Source organism: Tupaia chinensis, unplaced genomic scaffold, assembly GCF_000334495.1.
Source record: "Tupaia chinensis unplaced genomic scaffold, TupChi_1.0 Scaffold000059_1, whole genome shotgun sequence".
NCBI lineage: Eukaryota > Metazoa > Chordata > Mammalia > Scandentia > Tupaiidae > Tupaia > Tupaia belangeri.
The window spans coordinates 186,525-192,968 of record NW_006159517.1 but is presented as its reverse complement, the minus strand read 5'-3'; the positions used below and the strand labels follow the sequence as shown (position 1 = coordinate 192,968).

The 6,444-nt window shown below is 51.6% G+C and overlaps 1 long non-coding RNA gene across 1 annotated transcript in view; it reads right to left on the bottom strand.

Moving 5' to 3' along the window:
- The window catches only part of LOC106736238 (uncharacterized), a 13,076-nt gene extending 6,992 nt beyond the window's left edge, over positions 1-6,084 (bottom strand). Inside the window, exon 1 of the long non-coding RNA XR_001371317.2 lies at positions 5,927-6,084. This is a non-coding gene — a long non-coding RNA (uncharacterized LOC106736238). The remainder of the gene's footprint in view (positions 1-5,926) is intronic.
- Between the last annotated feature and the right edge of the window lie 360 nt (positions 6,085-6,444).

The following is a 6,444-nucleotide window of genomic DNA, read 5'->3' as shown; positions in this document are numbered from 1 at the left end:
AGCTGCCTTGGCAACACAACTCACTGTGTGTTTATACATTCCCCAGAGCCCTCCAGGCTGAGGCCATCTGTTCCCCAAGGCCACATCCCACCCCTCCCTCTCTCCATTTGTACTTCCTGGGTTTCCCAGGTGACCCAGGGAACATTAGGAGAAGCTGGGGCCTCAGAAGCAGCCTCCAGCACATGGGAGGTAGAGGAGAGAAAGCCCCATCCAGAGAGAGGGCCACTTCCCTTTCAGACCAGTACCTCCTGCCCAGAAGCGTCCAGCTGCAGAAGCCAAACTCCCTAGGCCTTCTCTTAGACCCAACCCAGGGCTCCCACACCTGGCCACAGTATCCCTCCACTCCTAGGTCCTCTGTGGTCTGACCCCGTGCCACTCAGCAGCCAGCTCCTACAGCTCCTACACAAACTCTCTCTACCGATGCAGCCCTCTGGCCTGGAGACCCTCCTCCCTCCAGCCTGGCTCTACCCCAACTACCTCCTTCAGGACACCCTCCAGACAGGTGTTTTCTCAGGGTTCTCACTCCAGCCCTCTGTCCTGAAGCCAGAGTCTCCTTTTGGCTCTGGTCTCTGAGGCACATCTCTGGTCTCTGAGGCACCCCAGTAGTGTAGGAGTTCCCTTAAGGTGACAATTACAGCTTTTAGTCCTTACTCAAACTATGACATACACATCACCTGCATTTTAGAGCTGAGAAAACTGATCCTCAAGGTTATGAGTGGCTTGTGCTGGAACAGTAGCAAATGGGAGCACCAGAATCAGACCCTACTGGCCCCCAAGGCCTCACCTCTCCTGCCCGCCTGACACCTTCCCTTGTCTCTCTGAGACAGCACCATATGCCAAGCACTCCCTACACCATAGGCTTTTTATAACTCCATTTAATTCTCACAATTAAACTATGAGGAAAGAACAAATCACCTCATTTTATAGATGAGGATATGGAAGCTCAGAAATTGTCTGTACATTGCCTAAGGTCGCATAGCATGCAAGGGTCAGGGTCAGAATTCACCCAGCTCTCTGGCTCCAAACCCACAGTTCAGGTTCCCCCTCTCCTGTCTAGCCCAAGTCAGGCCCGGAAATGTTGGCGAGAGGAATGCAGATCCTCCAGCCCAGCATGCCAGCTTTGACTCTGATCAGCCAGCACCTCAGATAAAGGAAGATGCCTTCTAAAGGCCTGCAGACAGCGCTGGGCTGATCTGGGAAGGCCCCCGGAGGCCCCTGAAGAGCTGAGCCAAGCTCCAGCTCTCCACCCTTCACACTCATCCGGTGAGCTGACACACCCTGGAGTCCTTTTACTTCTGCAAATTCCTACCAATACCTCCAAAGTGCTCTGGAATTTGTCATTAAAATCAAAATGCTCTAAGATTTATACTTGAAATTAAACAAAATTAAGTGTATTGTTTTTTTGTTTTGTTTTGTTTTGTTTTTAGGTTTTTGCCATAGGGTGCTTACACTTGCTGGAGAGAGACAGAGACAGTGAGAGGGAAAGCGAGAAAAGCACCCCTCTGCAGGAATGGCCAAGCCACAATCTCTTCTCCTCCCTTCTCCTCCAGGGATTTTGGGCAGGCTTGAACAAGAGTGATTTTCAAGTTCTGGGTCCCAGACTTGAACCGCAGTTGCCATGTGGGAATCCTTAACCATCACGCCACCTGCTGGCTCCTGAGATAAAATGTTTTTTATTGCCAGAGACATACTCACTTGTCAGAGAGAGAGAGAGGAATAAAGAACCCCCACCATGGGGTGTGGTAATGCTACAGTCTCTTCTCCATTTCTCCATCTTGTCTGGAGCTGGGGCACACACTCACGTGTACTACGTGTTTTTCAAGCTGTCAGGGCTGGGATTTAACCAAGGTTGGCCATGTGAGATCCAGCTCCCTTAAACACTAGGCTAAAGGGCTGGACTTATCTTGGGAATTGTTCTGGGACAGTATAGAATGGCAGGAGTCAAATTTTGGAATCAAAAAATTTGTGTTCTGGAACCAGCAGTTAGCCTAATGGCTATGTCACTGGACTCCCACGTAGTCGACTGTGGTTCGAGTCCCGGACCCAGTGGCTTAAACTCATGCCGGGCGCATGTGCGTGCATGCCCAAGATCCCGAGAGGAGAATGGAGAAAGGATTGCAGCATGGCCATCCCCCCTAGGGGGTAATTTCTCGCTTTCTATCTCTGTCTCTCTCTGTCTGTCTGACAAGCGCACGCGCCCTATAGCCAAAACCTCTCAAAAAAAAAAAAGCTTGTGCTCTAGCCTCAACTTGGTCTCTAAGGTCATGTGACATTAGGTAGGCCACCACCACCACCCCCAGCTACAGTTGCCTCATCTGTGCAATGGAAGGGCAGGATCCTTTCTTTCTTTTTAAAATTTTTCAAAAGTTTATTTATTCTTTTTTTCCCATGAGCAACAGAGACAGAAGAGGGAGAATACCTCCAACAGTCTCTCAACACTATAATCCACTGCTAGCTTCATCCATACCAAGATTCTGGTCATAGGCATACCCAGTGAACTCAGAGTATTTTCATGATTCGAACACAGAACCTCCACATATGGGTCAGCCTTATAGAGCTTTTGTTTTACTGCTGCATCTCTTTAGCCTTGGGACCATTTCTTGCTTTCTTTTTAATTGTGCCATAGGGCACATGCACTCACCAGAGACAGAAAATAAAAAAGCAGCCTCCCCGCTGTGGGGAATGATCACACCACAATCCCTTCTCGTCCACCTCTCCCTCCTTTTGAGATTTTGGGCGCACACACAGTGTATTCCTCAAGTCCCTGGGACTCAAACACAGGGTCAGCCATGTGGGATCCAACTGCCTTAACCACCACGCCACAGGCTAACCTAGAACCATTTATTTCTAACATTATTTTCTATTGTTAATTATTCATGTTTTTTTGAAATTGTTGCAACATATTTATTATTAATTACATTTAAATTAATTTGGTTTTAGAACTTTGAGTTGCCCAAAGTGATTACAATATAGTGGGAAAAGTAGTAGCTGCAATTGTACTTGATTTGGGCTCTCAGCTTTTGTTCTCTCATATGTAAAAGAAATTACGATCATGTGATGATCACGTTTGTAAAAGATGTTCTTGGACCAGCAGGTGGCATGGTGGTTAAGGGTGTTGGACTCCCACGTGGCCGACCACCATTGATTCCCAGACTTAGCAGCTTGCTTCCTAACTTTCTCTCTCTCTCTGCCTCACTTGCTCTCGCTCTCTCACTCTGTCCCTCTCTGGTCAAATTAAAGTAAATAAATACATAAGGTTAAATTGAGGACCAGCAAGTGGCATGGTGGTTAAGGGTGTTGGACTCCCACATGGTTGACCACAGTTCAAGTCCCAGACCCTGGCAGCTTTCTCTCTCTCTCTCTCTCTCCACCCCCATCTCTGGTCAAAGTTAAATAAAAAAAATTTTTTTAATGCTCTTTATCTGCATAGAACATGTGCTGTGATGAGAAAAGACTGTAACTCTTCCCTAACAACTCTCCCCTCCTCCTGCCTGCTGTGTCCCTCCTCTCAGCTGAAGGACTCCGGGGATGAAGCACACCCTGAGCCCTGCTCTGGAGCCTGCCTCAGTCCTGCCGCCCCACTGCAGTAACAGCCAGTGAGCAAAGAGCATCTTCTCCACCAAGCACCAAACGGGAACAAAGGGTCGACTGCAGGACGGATTTGCTAATGGAGCAGTAGGAACAGAAAGAGTGACCAGAGAAGGGGATGATTCTCCTCTGGAAAAGGAACTGGGCAGGGCCTCCTCTTCTCACAGAGACTTAGACCACAGGTCAGGCCTGCCCAGGAGCCAAGACACAGTGAGGCTGGGGACACAGCAGGCCTCCAAGCACCAGGCAGGGCTGATGGAGGAGACCCTCTAGGGGAGGAGGTGCTGAGCAGGTTTCTAAAACTGATGCTCTCAGACAGTCTGCAACCCCTGGGAAGTCTGAGGAAGACAGGGTCATGCCGGAGGAATGCAGCCGGAGGAGGTATGCATGCATAGACGCACAGTGGATAAGATGTCCGGGCCATAAACCTTATCTCCCACCTCTGATTACGAGGATGGCTATCTCTGGGTTCCCAGAAACTCTGCTGAGTCAGAGCTGGGGGCTGGAGGGTGCCTGGCAGCATACCTGAGTCACTCCAGGGTGTGTGGTCCATCCACAGGAGGTAGAAGAAAGGGGATCTCTCTGGCAGAGGTGGGGGTGAAGAGATGCATTGGGACGATTGGTCCCCCCAGAGGCTACCCATCAGCTCCAGGCCAGAAAGTTCCCTTTCTGGAAAGTTAGGCCCCAGGGCAACACAGCACCTCAATTATGCCCACTGTGACTCTGCTGCAGGGTTTAGGCATGGTTCTTAGTGGGATCTAATGATTTCTCCCTTTCTCTTCCACCATTAATTACGGTTCCAGCTTTAAACATTGCCATGGAATCACCCTCTACCACAGAGGACAGGAGTGAAGGCGGGAAACAGACCTGGGTCTCAGTTCCAGTGCCGCCTTCCCTCACCACCCGCCCCCCGCCCCCACCGTTACTCTGAGCTGGCACCTGGGTGGTGAAGGAAGAGAAAGGAGTCAGTGTTCCCTTGTCCTCCCTGTCCCTGAGAAATTCCCCACTTCCTTGCCAGGCTCCCTGCTGCTCCTCGCAGGCAGGTAAGACCTGAGACCTGCCTGGGAGACGAGACGCTGGTGTGAAGCAGAGGCCTGGAACAGAGCAGAGGGGCATGACATCATTGCCTGCCTTGAGCCTCTTCCACACGTACACACTCTCCCTCTGGCAGGTACGTCCCTGTCCCCATCCTCCACCCCACAGTGCTCCAAGATGTCCTCTACTGGTGCCCAGCCAGACTGATCTACAAATACTGCTTTGATCCTGTCACTCCCCGGTTCAGAGCTTCCCGTTGCCTTCAGAATAAAGGTCAAATTCCTCCTTTGACTGCTGAGGCTTAACCTTCCCCACCTGGCGCTAGCTGTCCTCCCCACCCGCCCCCAGGGCTGCACCCCTCCCTCCTGCAGCTCCACCTTGTCACCAGCACCTGCTGAAACCTTACCCTTCCTGCAGGCCCTGGCTCCAGAACACCCCATTCATTCCGCAAACATTTGCTGAATGAAAATCACGCACAGGCACCTCCCCACAAAGGCTGCCCCACTCACCTCGGCCGCTCCCACTGAGACCCCAAGAACAGGTCTTTGTTACACCCCTGGGCTGGGTTACCATCGCCTGTGGGCATGTCTGAGTTCCCCTCCCTGATGGTAAACCTGATCTGGTCGTTTAACATGTACTGAACATCGACTATTTATGAGGCATTCTTCCATATTTGTTCCATCTGATCCTTGCCGTGACCTTGGGAGCTCAGCATTACTATCCTTACTTACACATAAGGAACCCAAAGCTCAGAGAAGGAACTTGTCCAGCAAGTGGCCAAGCCAGGGTCCCTAATTCTAAGTCCTAGGCACTCGCACCAGCACCAAGTCACGTCCCTCAGAAGTAGAGCCAGGTCTTACACAAGGCTTCAGCACCAACACAGAAACGTGTTCCACCGACTTAGTGAACAAATGAGTCCATTTTTCAGTTCTATGCAGAGGAGTCCTCTTTACTCTGCTTCCTCTCTCTTCTCCCTCACATTCTTTCTTTCTTATCTTCCTCTCTTTCTCACCCAAGACCCCCAGGATCCAGGAGTAAAGAGAGAAAAGAGGTCATGATTGTTCTTAGGGACACTAGACGTTGAAGCTAAGCCTCAGGTGGGCCCCGCACAGCCTGAAACAGCCAAGGGAGGTAGTCCAGGGCTGGACGGCTCTCTCCTCCCCACCACTCCATTAGCTAGACCCAGGTGAGGTGCAACCCTCTCCTCCACCCTCCCCAGTCCAGCAGGATGTAGGCAGGAGAGCAGCAGGGCAAGCCTCAGGACAAAGGGTGGGTGGAAAGGGGCCTAAAGGCAGTGACTCACCATCCTTGAGCCTCCCCCAGTGAGGTGGGGGCTGGTCACCTGAAGTTACAGCCCATCCCTGAGAGACACTTGGGTGTCAGGAAGCTGGGTAGCAGGAGAAAGAACTCTGTTTATTCCACACTAAGGGCAGCCATGGCAACAGAGGCCAGTGCCTTGGGGCTGGGAGCAAAGGTCCTGGCCAGGGGCGGAGTCATGAGCACCCAGTTCTGGGCCCTGCTGCCAGCCTGCCCCTGGGCTGACTGCCCAGCCATGCCAGCCAGGCCTTCTCTGACCGAGCACCCCCTTGTGGGCAGAGCCAGACCTGAGGGCTGGGGAGGGACAGTCCTGAGAGAGAAGCCACCCATTTTACAGATACTCCCATTACCCCTCCAAACTCCTCCATGTGCCTTCTCAACTGAGACCAGAGACAGACACTAAAACAGAGGGGCTCCTGGCCTCTTTGCTGGGGAAAAGAAACAATAAAGAACTGAGCCAGCTCAGGGAAGTGGGTAGAGGAGGGGTATCAGTCAGAGGAGGCT